Source organism: Capricornis sumatraensis, chromosome 5 (genome assembly GCF_032405125.1).
Source record: "Capricornis sumatraensis isolate serow.1 chromosome 5, serow.2, whole genome shotgun sequence".
Lineage (NCBI taxonomy): Eukaryota > Metazoa > Chordata > Mammalia > Artiodactyla > Bovidae > Capricornis > Capricornis sumatraensis.
Window position 1 is genome coordinate 81,423,329 of NC_091073.1, and position 15,460 is coordinate 81,438,788.

The window sequence follows — 15,460 nt, forward strand, 5'->3', positions numbered from 1 at the left end:
GCAATGCATTCAGTGGTTATTTCCCCACCATCCACTGAAAAGAGGCCTGATATTTTAGATCTTCCACTAATGTACCTTTGCATACTCATGCTGTAATGTAAATAACCCTACTAAAACTTCCCTTAACCTAGTGTTAGGAAAAACTCACTCAATTCCTGTATTTCTCCCTTGCTTTTTTCACACTACCATACTCACACTTCTGATACCAGGTGTGTGGGCTTTTTTTCCACCCCAAGCAATTTTTTGACACTAGCTATCTGTCCTATATTTAAATCAATTCTGATACAGCGACCTGTAGAGACCATTGGATCTCACTGGTAAAGGGCTCAGTTCCACAAGACTGCCCTGCATCCCACTTCAGATGACAATTAAAAGTCGATATTGTTACTTGTACTTCTGACCAGCCAGCTATAAATTGGAGGGTCCCAGGATCCCCTCCTTGAATGCAAATAATATGTTAGAATGGTTCACAAACTCAGGAAAACAGATTCCTTATTGTTTATCGGGTTGTTAGTTTGGCTGTGCCTGGTCTTAGTTGCAGCATGTGGGGTTTAGTTCCCTGAGCAGGGATCAAACCCAGGCCTCCTGCAGTGGAAGCTTGGAGTCGACCAGTGGACCACCACTGAAGTTTCCAGGTGGTTGTTACTCTATATATTCTTTCAGAGCCAAATCACTAACTTTATTTCCAGGCATACATCCCAATTGATTTGGAAGAATAAAGAAGTTACTCTTTGGAAACGTGGTTTTATTTGTTTTTGGATGTGCTGGGTCTTAGTTGCTGTGTGCCAACATTCTCTAGTTGCCATGAGTGTGGCCTACTCTCTAGTTGCAGCAATTGGGCTGCTCACTGTGGTGGCTTCTCTTGTTGTGGAACACAGGCTCTAGGAAACAAGGACTTCAGTAGTTGTGGCTCATGGGCCCTCGTGTGTGTGCTCAGTAGCTGTGCAGCTCAGGTTTAGTTGCCCCACTGCATGTGGAATCTTCCAGGACCAGGGATCGAACTTGTGTCTCCTGAATTGGCAAGCAGATTCTTAACCACTGGACCATTGGGGAAGTCTGGAGATGTGGTTTTAGAAGAAGTTCTTTTCAGTATTTGAAGTAGTTAAGATACTGCTGATAGGTCTGTCTCTCTTTGTGCCAGCCTCATGCAGCCTCCTTGTATAAGGCAGTTGAGCTTTGATTATGTGGTTTTTAATGTTTTGGTATCATTTTTTATTACTTGGAGCATCTTGCCCTTTCTAGTGACTTTTTTTGGTTATCATTTCAGAAAAAAAAATTTCTTTCAGTCCTTGGCAAGTACACCATTTTTGGTCACACACACACACACACACACACACACACACACACACACCCTCACATACATACTCTGACCCTTCATAACCATTTACTTTCCTGGTTCTCTTTGATTATCTCATGGCAGAGTGACAGAATGGAGAGAGCAGTAAATTCTGAGCTTAACCTGTATCAAGCCCCAACCTTCTGTGACATCTTCAGCAAGCCATTTAACTTCTCTAGGTTAATTTCCATGTTGGGACTTCCCTGGTGGCTCAGACAGTAAAGAATCTGCCTGCAGTGCAGGAGACCTGGATCTTACCTGGGTCGGGAATATCCCCTGGAGAAGGGAATGGCTACAAACTGCAGTATTCTTGCCCAGAGACTTCCACAGACAGAAGAACCAAGCAGGCTACAGTCCATGGGGTCGCAGAATCAGACCTGACTGAGCAACTAACACTTACACATTTTTCACACTTATTTCCATGTTTGCAGACTGTTCCTACTCTGTCACATGACATTTAACAAAATAATGGGATTTGAATACTATAAACTGAACATCATCAGTTCAGTTTACTTGCTCAGTCGTGTCCGACTCTTCGCGACCCCACGGACTGCAGCATGCCAGGCTTCCCTGCCCGTCACCAACTCCCAGAGCTTACTCAAACTCATGTCCATCCAATTGGTCATCCAATCACCTCATTCTCTGCCATCCCATTCTCCTCCTGCCTTCAGTCTTTCCCAGCATCACAGTCTTTACCAATGAGTCAGTTATTCGCATCAGATGGCCAAAATATTGGCGTTTCAGTTTCAGCATCAGTCCTTCCAATTAATATTTGGGACTGTTTTCCTTTAGGATGGACTGGTTTGATCTCCTTGCAGTCCAAGGGACTCTCAAGAGTCTTCTCCAACACCACACTTCAAAAGCACCAACTTTTTGGCGCTCAGCTTTCTTTATAGTCCAACTCTCACATCCATACATGACTACTGGAAAAACCATAGCTTTTACTAGATGGACCTTTGTTGGCAAAATGATGTCTCTGCTCTTTAGTATGCTGTCTAGGTTGGTCATAGCTTTTTTCCCAGGTAGGAAGCATCATTAAATTTCAAGGCTGCAGTCACCATCTGCAATGATTCTGCAGCCCCCCAAAATTAGTCTCTCACTGTTTCCATTGTTTCTCCATCTATTTGCCATGAAGTGATGGGACCGGATGCCATGATCTTAGTTTTCTGAATGTTGAATTTCAAGCCAGCTTTTTCACTCTCCTCTTTCACTTTCATCAAGAGGCTCTTTAGTTCTTCACTTTCTGCCATATGGGTGGTGTCATCTGTGAATCTGAGGTTATTGATATTCCTTCTGGCAATCTTGATTCTAGCTTGTGTTTCATCCAGCCTGGTCTTTCACATGATGTACTCTGCATACAAGTTAAATAAGCAGGGTGACAATATATAGCCTTGATGTGCTTCTTTTCCTATTTGGAACCAGTCTGTTTTTCCATGTCCAGTTCTGACTGTTGCTTCCTGACCTGCATATAGATTTCTCACGAGGCAGGTAAGGTGGTCTGTAATTCCCATCTCTTTAAGAATTTTCCAGTTTCTTGTGATCCACACAGTCAAAGGCTTCGGTGTCATCAATAAAGCAGAAGTAGATATCTTTCTGGAACTCTCTTACTTTTTTGATGATCCAACAGATGTTGGCAATTTGATCTCTGGTTCCTCTACCTTTTCTAAATCCAGCTTGAACATCTGGAAGTTCACGGTTCACATACTGTTGAAGCCTGGCTTGGAGAATTTTGAGCATTTGCTCAAGACTGGGAGCTGACTGTGGCTCAGATCATGAACTCTTTATTGCCAAATCCAGACTTAAATTGAAGAAAGTGGGGAAAACCACTAGACCATTCAGGTATGACCTAAATCAAATCTCTTAGGATTGTACAGTGGATGTGACAAATAGATTCAAAGGATTAGATCTGATAGACAAAGTGCCTGAAGAACTATGGACGGAGGTTTGTGACATTGTACAGGAGACAGTGATCAAGACCATCCCCGAGAAAAAGTAATGCAAAAAGGCAAAATGGTTGTCTGAGGATGCCTTACAAATAGCTGAGAAAAGAAGCTAAAGACAAAAGGAAATATATACCTATTTGAATGCAGAGTTCCAAAGAATAGCAAGGAGAGATAAAAAAGACTTCCTCAGTGACCAATGCAAAGAAATAGAGGAAAAGAAAGACTAGAGATCTCTTCAAGAAAATTAGAGATACCAATGTAAAATTTCATGCAAACATGGCCACAACAAAGGAGAAATGTTATGGACCAGAAGCAGAAGATACTAAGAAGTGGCAAGAATACACAGAAAAACTATACAAAAAAGATCTCATGACCCAGATAATCACGATGGTGTGATCGCTCACTTAGAGCCAGACATCCTGGAATGTGAAGTCAAGTGGGCCTTAGGAAGCATCACTATAAACAAAGCTAGTGGAGGTGATGGAATTCCAATTGAGCTATTTCAAATCCTAAAAGATGATGCTGTGAAAGTGCTGCACTCAATATGTCAGCAAATTTGGAAAACCCAGCAGTGGCCACAGGACTGGAAAAGGTCAGTTTTCATTCCAATTCCAAAGAAAGGCAATGCCAAAGAATGCTCGGCTACCCCACAATTGCACTCATCTCACATGCTAGCAAAGTAATGCTCAAAATTCTCCAAGTCAAACTGAATATATTTACTAAGAACTAGACATAAAAGTTTAAGTCATACCTGAATGATCTAGCGGTTTTCCCTACTTTCTTCAATTTGAGTCTGAATTTGGTAATAAGGAGTTCATGATCTGAGCCACAGTCAGCTTCTGGTCTTGTTTTTGTTGACTGTATACAGCTTCTCCATCTTTGGCTGCAAAGAATATAATCAATCTGATTTCGGTGTTGACCACCTGGTGATGTCCATGTGTAGAGTCTTCTCTTGCGTTATTGGAAGAGGGTGTTTGCTATGACCAGTGCATTTTCTTGGCAAAACTCTATTAGTCTTTGCCCTGCTTCATTCTGCATTCCAAGGCCAAGTTTGCCTGTTACTCCAGGTGTTTCTTGACTTCCTACTTTTGCATTCCGGTCCCCTATAATGCAAAGGACATCTTTTTTGGGTGTTAGTTCTAAAAGGTCTTGTTGGTCTTCATAAAACCGTTCAACTTCAGCTTCTTCAGCATTACTGGTTGGGGCATAGACTTGGATGACTGTGATATTGAATGGTTTGCCTTGGAAACGAACAGAGATCATTCTGTCGTTTTTGAGATTGCATCCAAGTACTGCATTTCAGACTGTTTTGTTGACCGTGATGGCTACTTCATTTCTTCTGAGGGATTCCTGCCTGCAGTAGTAGATATAAAGGTCATCTGAGTTAAATTCACCCATTCCAGTCCATTTTAGTTCGCTGATTCCTAGAATGTCGACGTTCACCTTTGCCATCTCTTGTTTGACCACTTCCAATTTGCCTTGATTCATGGACCTGACATTCCAGGTTCCTATGCAATATTGCTCTTTACAACATTGGATCTTGCTTCTATCACCAGTCACATCCGCAGCTGGGTATTGTTTTTGCTTTAGTTCCATCGTTTCACTCTTTCTGGAGTTATTTCTCCACTGATCTCCAGTAGCATATTGGGTACCTACTGACCTGGGGAGTTCCTCTTTCAGTATCCTATCATTTTGCCTTTTCATACTGTTCATGGGGTTCTCAGATCTGATAGATAGAGTGCCTGATGAACTATGGAATGAGGTTCATGACATTGTACAGGAGACAGGGATCAAGACCATCCCCATGGAAAAGAAATGCAAAAAAGCAAAATGGCTGTCTGGGGAGGCCTTACAAATAGCTGTGAAAAGAAGAGAGGTGAAAAACAAAGGAGAAAAGGAAAGATATAAGCATCTGAATGCAGAGTTCCAGAGAATAGCAAGAAGAGATAAGAAAGCCTTCTTCAGCAATCAATGCAAATAAACAGAGGAAAACAACAGAATGGGAAAGACTAGAGATCTCTTCAAGAAAATTAGAGATACCAAGGGAACATTTCATGCAAAGATGGGCTCAATAAAGGACAGAAATGATATAGACCTAACAGAAGCAGAAGATATTAAGAAGAGGTGGCAAGAATACACAGAAGAACTGTACAAAAAAAGATCTTCACGCCCCAGATAATCATGATGGTGTGATCGCTAATCTAGAGCCAGACATCCTGGAATGTGAAGTCAAGTGGGCCTTGGAAAGCATCGCTACGAACAAAGCTAGTGGAGGGGATGGAATTCCAGTTGAGCTGTTTCAAATCCTGAAAGATGATGCTGTGAAAGTGCTGCACTCAATATGCCAGCAAATTTGGAAGACTCAGCAGTGACCACAGGACTGGAAAAGGTCAGTTTTCATTCCAATTCCAAAGACAGGCAATGCCAAAGAATGCTCAAACTACCACACAATTGCACTCATCTCATATGCTGGTAAAGTAATGCTCAAGATTCTCCAAGCCAGGCTTCAGGAATACGTGAACCATGAACTTCCAGATGTTCAAGCTGGTTTTAGAAAACGCAGAGGAACCAGAGATCAAACTGCCAACATCCGCTGGATTGTGGAAAAAGCAAAAGAGTTCCAGAAAAACATCTATTTCTGCTTTATTGATTATGCCAAAGCCTTTGACTGTGTGGATCACAATAAACTGTGGAAAATTCTGAAAGAGATGGGAATACCAGACAACCTGACCTGCCTCTTGAGAAATCTGTATGCAGGTCAGGAAGCAACCGTTAGAACTGGACATGGAACAACAGACTGGTTCCAAATAGGAAAAGGAGTACGTCAAGGCTGTATATTGTCACCCTGCTTATTTAACTTAAATGCAGAGTACATCATGAGAAACGCTGGACTGGACGAAACACAAGCTGGAATCAAGATTTCTGGGAGAAATATCAATAACCTCAGATACTCAGATGACACCACTGTTGGGGGCCAGCGTGAGGAACTCCGCCCATGACAAAGGTCATGAGCAAGGAAGCTTGGCATATGCAAAGGCGGGATCAAGCCTCAGGAAACCCTCTGTTCCCGAGCATCTACCCCCAAAACCAGAGTACTTTACGGGGAGCTCTCCCCCATAACCATTTCTCTCAGAGGAGTTAACTTGCAGCTCCAAGTTAATAAAAATTCCTGGGCGTGACTAGAGTGTTTCAACTTAGGAACTCTGAAGCTTCTCTGGCTGCCTGATCAGGCTTGTCCGGCCGCATGTGATTGTTTACAGCCTCCCAACTGTGAGAGGCATGGGATGTTTTAAAACTTTCTAAATACAGACTCTTTTGAGAAGTTAGAAGATCATTAGTATAGTATAGTGGGTTGATTAGTGAATCAATTATATTGGTGAAGGGTTTTTTTCATTTGTAGTGCCAATAATTACTGCTAATTCCCTGCCCTGGGTGTGACAAGGATGTCTCAGGTCAAACCTCTCTGCTGACAGACTAGCTTGTGTGACAACCTCTCAACCATAAACAGCACAGAGAGTTTGGAGTATTAGCATAGGGCTTTTTTCATTGATGAGTCAATGATTGCCATCAGGCCTCCATATCCTTAGGCACCTGGGAATATATTAATCAATGTATTTGGAATATAGAAAAGGAAATACAGTAGTTTTTTGATGTTAGCAATACTAGACTTTTTGAGTTAGTCTTCTCTTTTGTTATAGATCACTGTACTTTGTTATAAATCACTATGCTATGTAAAAATTTAACTTTATCACTATCTTAAGACAAAATAGATCTTAAGGGAAACATTGGTGAAGGGTTTACATTTGTTGAGCTGATATTTGCTGCTAAATCTCCATATTCCTGCCCTTACAATGAATACAACTAGCATATAGGAGAAATAAGTATTAACCTTTAAGATTAATCATGTTAAACCTTAGGTTAAGTAAATTCCTTTCTTGATTGTAACCCACTACACCCTCACCCTATAGGAATGCAACTTTATTTGGAGGGTGGCGCCTGATTTAAGAAAAAAATCACCCCTGGAAAAATAAGTTTTCTGGTTAACTGACCGGTATCAGAAAGGGCCATAAAATGTCAGCAGACTTCATGGCCAGAAGATGATGAAACTCATAAGACCTTTGTATAATTTTATATGAAGCACCTGATTGTGACAAGGGTCAGGTCTGCTGACCCCCGTGTGACTCTGTATTCATCCCTATGTATAACAAAAAGATATATAAACAAACCTGAAAAATAAAGAAATCGGATCAGTTTCTGGAAAGACTGATTCCCCCGTGTCATTTCTTTCTCCCTCCCCGTTTTCCTGGCTGAATTCCCATCTGAAATGTGGGTACTCACCAAGCCTGCTAATTCTGCCTGGGCTTCTGAGATCGGACTGGGGAGGCCTCAGTGCTTCCTCTCCTTTGGGAGAATGGAAAGACGCCTGTGGCCTACGTAGGTGGTGATTGGTATTCCATGTAAATCAGTTATTCAGCCTCTTTTCTCCACTAATTCTCCTACTACACTATCTGTTTCTAATCTCCCTCTATATCTGTAATTAAATAAGTTTTTTCCAGGACGTGGACTCCGTCCCCACTTCAAATTACCCTGGATCCACCGGGGCTGGACCCCAGCACACCACCCTTATGGCAGGAAGTGAAGAGGAACTAAAAAGCCTCTTGATGAAAGTGGAGAGTGAAAAAGTTGGCCTAAAGCTCAACATTCAGAAAATGAAGATCATGGCATCTGGTCCCATCACTTCATGGGAAATAGATAGGGAAACAGTGGAAACAGTGTTAGACTTTATTTTTGGGGGGCTCCAAGATCACTGTAGATAGTGATTGCAGCCATGAAATTAAAAGACGCTTACTCCTTGGAAGAAAAGTTATGACCAACCTAGATAGTATATTGAAAAGCAGAGACATTACTTTGCCTACTAAGGTCCGTCTAGTCAAGGCTGTGGTTTCTCCTGTGGTCATGTATGGATGTGAGAGTTGGACTGTGAAGAAGGCTGAGTGCTGAAGAATTGATGCTTTTGAACTGTGGTGTTGGAGAAGACTCTTGAGAGTCCCTTGGACTGCAAGGAGATCCAACCAGTCCATTCTGAAGGAGATCAGCCCTGGGATTTGTTTGGAAGTAATGATGCTAAAGCTGAAACTCCAGTACTTTGGCCACCTCATGCGAAGAGTTGACTCATTGGAAAAGACTCTGTTGCTGGGAGGGATTGGGGGCAGGAGAAGAGGACGACAGAGGATGAGATGGCTGGATGGCATCACGGACTCGATGGACGTGAGTCTGAGTGAACTCCGGGAGTTGGTGATGGACAGGGAGGCCTGGCGTGCTACGATTCATGGGGTCGCAAAGAGTCAGACGCGACTGAGCGACTGAACTGAACTGAACTGAACTGAGACATAAAAATGGGCTTCCCAGGTGGCTTTAGCAGTAAAGATACACCTCCCACCCCCAACTCCCCCAACCCCTCCTGCCAATGCAGGAGCTGTAAGAGACACGGGTTTGAACCCTGCATTGGGAGGATCCCCTGGAGGTGGGCATGGCAACCCACTCCAGTACTCTTGCTTGGAGAATCCCATGGACAGAGGACCCTCGTGGGCTGCAATCCATGGGGTCCCAAAAAGCCAGACATGACTGAACCTACTTAGCAAGCACACATACATAAAATGAGTTTCCAGTATTGCTTGCTTTTCTTTACAGAACCAGGTTCTTGCTTTCCTAGCCTGATGTTGAAGACTTGAATATGCAGTTCTCATCCATCTCATGTAGTCTTAAAATCCCATTAATACTTACTGTATCTCCAACAAGCCATGACCTTGCTAGTCTCAGTAACTTCCAATGTGTTTTTCTCAGCCTGTGTGGCAGAAATACTTGCTGAATTCTCCAGCAGTCCAGTGGTTAGGACTCGTGCTTTCACTGCTGTGGGCCAGGGTTCAGTCCCTGGTGGAACTAGGATCCCACAAGCTGCGCAGTACAGCCAAAAAATACACACACAAAAAAACAAAATTTCTTCTCAACTCAGAGAACCTCTCCACAAAGTTAGAAGAAAACAATTTTATTATCGGATAAGCATTAAACCAGAATGTGATGCGCATCACAACGAAAAAAAAATGCAAACAGAAATCCTACTCCTATATAGCTAAAAGCACATAACCCGTTACCCTAGGCAGGTTATGCAATTTGAAGTCAGGCGACAAGTGGGCTCTTAACCTTCCAAGACACAAGCAGATCAGTTTCAGTCCCTTGACAATATTTCAGAAAGAGGGTTCCCAAGCCCTTTGAAACATAATCTTGAGTTGTGCGCGGCCTTCAGACAGCACCAGCCTGCCCGCGCCCCTCTCTCCGCCGGCTCCGGTACTCCTGTTCCTTTGCTATGCCTGCTTCCCCAGTCCCTCAGTCCCCGCCCCGAGGTAGCAGTAACGCGGCGCGCCTCCCATCCACTTCTCAGGACAGCTGAAAGGAGCAGCTAAAGCCTGCCCCGCCTCGCTCCGGCGCTCTAGTGACGTCATCTCCTGGCGCCGCGCGGGACCGCGGGTCACGTGATGCACGTACCGCTGCCGGCTGGCGGCGTGATGACGCAAGGAGAATGTGCGCGGCTGCAGGCATGTGTGGTTACGGTGGTGAGGCTGCTCCTGGTCGTCGTTACCATCCACTGCCATCGAGAGTCCCAGGTGGTGCCTGCGACCTGCTGAGTACAGGTGAGGATCGTGCAGGCTGGAGGCCCTGCTAGGGTGTGACGTGCCGGGCGCTGGACCCAGTGGGAGCTGGCGCGCTATCCTCAAGTTGTCCCGCGCTTGGCCCCGTCGGTCCGGTGCGCATTCCGGGTGCTCGGCCCTGGCGGTTCGATCCCGCGTTTGCAGGGGGACTCTACCGATCTTCTCCGAGTCCTGTTCGGAGTATACGTGCCGGCTTGGCGGGCGGCTCCAGGAGGAATAGGGTCTTGGGTATGGTCTCACAAGGGGCGAGAACTAGGGAGGCGATACGAGACCTGCCTCTAGCTGACCGTGTGCCCACTCCAGGTGGATGATCCTCGGCTCCTCCGCAGCAGAGCTCCTGTAAGATGCAACGGTAAGTGACGCTACCCCAGCCCAGCTCCCCGCTCCCAGAAGTGGGTCCCCGTTTTGGGTCTGCAGTTCCTAAGTATCCTCTGAATAGTAAAAAAAAAAAAAAAAAAAAAATACCGAGAATATGGAAGACAGAGCTATTTTGTATAATGATGCGATGGTGAGGATTTCATCTCTTAAGAAATGAAGTTAAGTTAACCCTGTTCTGTCAGCTTCTTGATAAGGTTGCTTCCCCCAGGGCCGTTTCCCTCACTCTCTGAGCCAGAAGAGATTGTTGTCCCTCGTCTGTCCTTCCCTACTGTCTGTCTTATTTGTGTCCATGGAAACCCAAGTAGGCCTAATTCAACTTCATGATCTCTTCCAGGTTCTGGTGCAGGCTGGTGCTCAGTGAAAGTATTGCTGTCTGCCCAGAGCTTTAGGGACTTGAAGGAATGTGGGCTGCAAGCCTCCAGCGTGCTTGGGTCTGCAGTGACCCTGTGCATTCCTACAGTGCTTGCAAGAAAATTTTGAAACGGTTTGAGGCCTTGCCCTGCTCCATCCAGAGCAAGGTTATAGAAATTTCAGACAGTTGCTTGTTCCCTTCCCCTATCTGGCATTCTGGGCAGCGCACAGACCTGTACTGTTTGATGTGGTGACCACTCGACACATATGGTTACATTTAAAACTCAGTTTTTCCTTCACACTAGCTATATTTTAGGTGCTCAGTAGCCACATTAGGCAAGCGACTACTGTATTGGACCATGCAGATTAGAGAACATTGATATCTTTGCAGGAATTGTTTTGGACTTTAGGTGTTAGCTGTGTTCCAGGCTCTTTAAAAACTTTATATCTTTTAAACAAAATTCTCACAGAAGAAAATGAAGCTCGGAGGGAGTGGTAAAGGTGGAGTTAGACCAGTAGCAGGGAATATAGAGTAGAAAGAAAGAATGGGGATAGGCCCTGCCCTGAGGGACTGACATACAGGGTGTTACTATTAGCTGGTAAACAAGACAGACCCAAAGGCTAAGTTCTGCAACAGTGCTGGGTGGCCATGGAGCTTACAGAGGGTGAGGTCAGTATGCATTTATTGTAAAGGAAGACCTCATGGGCTAGGAGGGCACAAATGTTGGTTGAACTCTGTTTTGCGCCCAACTTAATTGTTACCTATTTAAATCTCTGAGGACCACCATAGGATAGCCTTAGGTCCAATGCAGATGAAGGAGTCATGGCCAGAATTGTGTGCCCAGCTTTCCTAGCCAGAAAATGGCAAGTCAGGCCTCTCCAATCCTACAGTCTGCTCTTTTCCAAAATGCCAGACAGGGAGAGAGGAATGAAATCCAGAATTGGGTAAGAAGTTTGGATTGGAGGGAAATGTCATTGGTGTGAGGGCTGTTGGGTCCAGGCACAGAAATGCCAGGATGGAAAGAGTGGCCAGCGTGGTCATAGCAGGAGCAGCACAGCTCCTGTGCTCCTGGACAGTAGGATCACACCGCACCTTCTCCCCTGAAGGTCAAAGCTTCTAGCAAATTTGGATCCGTCTCTTCAGTGCAAACGTTGAACACGCCCGTCTCCTGAAGTTCCTGTCAGAGGCACTTCTCGGTGAGTCTCATGTTTCTGCAGTCCTCGGAGTCAGATGCTGGCTGCCACTTGACTTTATTTTCAAAGATATTCAAGTAACAGACAGCCTTGGGACGTTGACATAGTGCCTCTAGGGCAGAGAGCAGGTGTGCGGGCTGTCCAATGTAAAAGTTGGCTTTCCTGTGCTCAGAGAGCCCACGTGCGGGTGCCTTCCGGCTCCCCTTGTGCCGCCTGTGGGAAATGGGGCCAGTTGGAGAGCACTGAGGCTCTGGATGTTGCTGTGGTTAATGAGCAACTCCTACCCGCATCCATGTAACTGACAGGCTACTGTGTCACCTGCCTTTGGTTGTGGGTATATCAGGTCCTGACAGGCACCGCCCCCCAACCCAGCAGACTCTGCACTGTGTTCCTGCTCCAGCTTCAGCAGCAGACATCCCAGGATGCGAGAGCTAGAAGAGACTTGAGAGGTGATCCCTTCCATGGATGATAGATTATTCAGGGAATCTGCAGTCGTGAGTATGCCAGGTCTGTCCTAGCAGATAATTTCTGTTCATTTGCTGTAGGTCTCCCTACCAAGAGGTTCAAAACCATCCACTTAATTTAATAATCCCTGGCTATATCCTTACATCACTTTATTTTTACAGCAGGCCTCCATGCTGTTTCCAGCTTATTTTAACAGATGAGAAAGTGGGAACTGAGGTGGTGGCCTGGCCGCATTGATGCACCTGGTGAAGGTGCAGCGGAGTTTGAACTTAGGCCTTTGCACCACAGTTTTCTGAAGAAGCTTAAATCCTCACTTGTTCCCCTTCCAGGAGTCAGGAGTTTCTGGTTCTTGGCCCAGCTGACATGTGCACATCTGACTGACCTTCGCTGACCCCAGGTTTGGATGCCATATTGTCTGCTTCCAGAACAAGGATCTTCACTATACATTGGGACCCAGGCCCCTCTGACATCTGCATGAAAAGTGATATTTAATAAAACAGTTTAAAATTTTTAATTCAGCCCAGCCTCTGTTTCTCTTTTTTGTGTGTTAGGTACAAAGAGGAGGGCCCTGCCCTTCCTGAAGGAGTTTCAGCCAAGTTTGAGGGAGCCCCTGAGGTGTCTCGCATTCTTGTTGCTTTTGAGACTGCAGAGTGGTTGATAGAGAATTAGGACCTGTCATCAGGAGCTGTACCTTGGATCCCAGAGGGGGTTGCACTGGCCTGACAGGGTTCTCTGGCTCTTGTCCTCTATACCAGTGTGGGTCAGTCTTGGTTATACACCGAAGTATTGAGACCCCAGCGAGTGGATTGATGTGATATGATTGATATTGATATGATTTTATGATAAAGAGTTGCTCTATTCTCATGATCTTTTTCATCTGGTAAACTTATATAACAAGCCTATTTAGCTTGTTGGTGGTGATCTTTTCAAGGAATGTCAGCAGGTTAAGCCAAGGCTGATTGGGCCAGAAAGAATTAAGTAAACCACATTTACATTCAGTTTGTTACTGATGTCATGAATGGAAAAGTACCCAAAGGTTCCTTCACCCTGAGTCACTGCAGCTACATCCTGAGGGGGCAGAGGCAGAAAGCCTCACACCTCAGAACCGCATACCAGGGGAAACCCTCCTGACAGCCTCCGCGGTAGACAGAGTGAGAGGTAGCAGCTCAGGCTGGGTCATGTGGCCTTTGCGGATGCAGGTGGCTCCATGGCCCTTGGATGGACTTAGTCCCTGCAACTAACTCAAAACTAGTGTGCTCTGAGACAAGGTGAAAGTAAAAGCAAATCCTAAAATGGGTACAACTATGTAGGAGAGCTAAGAAATAGGAACTGGAATCCTGCTACACAGGTCAATGGCATCAGCAAGGGGACCCAATGTGGGGGTCATTGAAGGGACTGGTTAGAGGGCGGCATCCTGAAATTGACCTAGGTAACCAGTGAAACTGTTAACCCTCAGCCCCCAGGAGCCCCTCCCAGCTGTCCTTTCTCACCCATCTGCTAGCTAGTCACTGCCACAGATGGTCACACCCTTCGCGGGGGGAAGTGGCAAACAGGGCCGCCGTTTCCCTGCCTGAGAAGAGGCAGGGGCCAGCAGACCCAGAGGTCCAGCCAGATTCAGGAGGGGAAAGGAGTTTTGGTGTGCTCTCATCAGCCTCGTGAGATAAACGAGGTAGTGAATGGGAAGTCCTTTTGCAAGCTGTCAGAGTGGAGAGAGATGATTGCAGTTCAGGGTCACAGCAGTAGGATCAGGCAAGCTCCACCCACAGGCCAATCCCCAACCTAAGAACAACCTTACATCTTTACGTGGGAAAACTATTCTGTGACATGAAAATTTTATCAAGTTCGGGTTTCAGTGTCAAGTTTCACTGGAACAACCATATCATTTTTTACGCACATTAGTTTAATGTAAACCCCAGGCCAGGCGGTTGGGGAAGCCTGAAGGTTGGGGAAGTGAAACGTTGAGGCTCTGTGAGAACCCCCCAGATACTCCGGAACTTTGGTTTGGAAAACCCTTCAAAAGCACCAGCCCAAGAGGCAGGGGATGAAGGGGGTGTGTTTAAGAGACTGGGAGGATAAAACCTGACCAGAGTTTGCTCAAAAGAAGCTCCAGGCCTGGCACAGGGTGGAACCAAAGCTTGATCCTAACAGAAGGGTCCCCTCAGAACAGCGGTGTGTAATGCGAGGCTTGGTTTTTCAGGCATTTGAAAATAAGCACTTTACAATTTTGACGTTAATTCAGTCACTAAGTCATATCTGACTGTGTGACCCCATGGAGTGCAGCACACCAGCCTTCCCTGTCCTTCACTATCTCCTGGAGTCTGCTCACACTTATGTCTCTTGAGTCATTTTAAGGTATTTGAAGAGAAAAAAAACCCTTGCATATCAAACAATATTTCAAAATAAACTAGCTCTTTGAGTACAGAATCCCAAAGGTAGTACAGAGATGACTGAAATTTGGGAAACACTATCCTCCCTGTGTGAGGGGAGGGATAAGAGAGAACTGTCCCCTCCCCAACCCCAATCCCGGACGCCATGTGGTCAAAATCTGAGCTGGCCAGTCTGGCCATGTCTAAAGGTGCTGCATGGTCTATAGAGGAAGGTGAGGCCACACCTCTGTGCGGTGAGGACCGAGGTGGGACAGGGGGCTCCTGGAGCAGTTCCTGTCCTTACTACTAGAGGGACAGGCAGGTGGGCCTCAAGGACACAGGACCCTTCCAGGAAGCATCCAGAAGCCTGGAAGACTGAGTGTCAGCATGATGAACCCAAAACATCAAGCCCCTGGTCATGGCGGGGTATGCCGTGAAGCTGGCTTTGTCATTCGCCATTTGTCTATCCTGCCGTGGTCCCGCACACTTTGAAGAATTACTGCCTAGGTTTCTGCCCCAAAGGCCTGGGTATCATCATTCTTTGACTTTTTCTCAAGGTACAATGTGCCTACCCTAAAATCCACCTAGTGTTGAGGTCTGAGAGTTGACAGACAGAGTTTTGCAGCCAGGACCACAAAAAGAAATCTCTCCTCAGGGTCCCACAAGTGATCAGCAGGGCCGGGGACTGCAGAGGCTCCTCTGCTTGGGGTGAGGGTGAGA

The 15,460-nt window shown here is 45.7% G+C and overlaps 1 long non-coding RNA gene and 1 other non-coding gene across 3 annotated transcripts; both read left to right on the forward strand.

Annotated features, from left to right (window-relative positions):
* Positions 1 to 9,849: 9,849 nt before the first annotated feature.
* LOC138080312 (uncharacterized) lies at positions 9,850 to 12,835 on the forward strand. Of its 2 annotated transcripts, XR_011144948.1 has the most exons (5): positions 9,850 to 9,968; positions 10,290 to 10,338; positions 11,823 to 11,912; positions 12,253 to 12,416; positions 12,704 to 12,835. It is a non-coding gene; the product is annotated as an uncharacterized lncRNA (long non-coding RNA). The 2 variants fall into 2 exon arrangements; XR_011144947.1 differs by having other exon boundaries at positions 12,253 to 12,835.
* On the forward strand, positions 10,773 to 10,904 carry LOC138080491 (small nucleolar RNA SNORA9). Its single transcript, XR_011144955.1, has one exon. It is a non-coding gene; the product is annotated as a small nucleolar RNA SNORA9 (small nucleolar RNA).
* Positions 12,836 to 15,460: the final 2,625 nt, after the last annotated feature.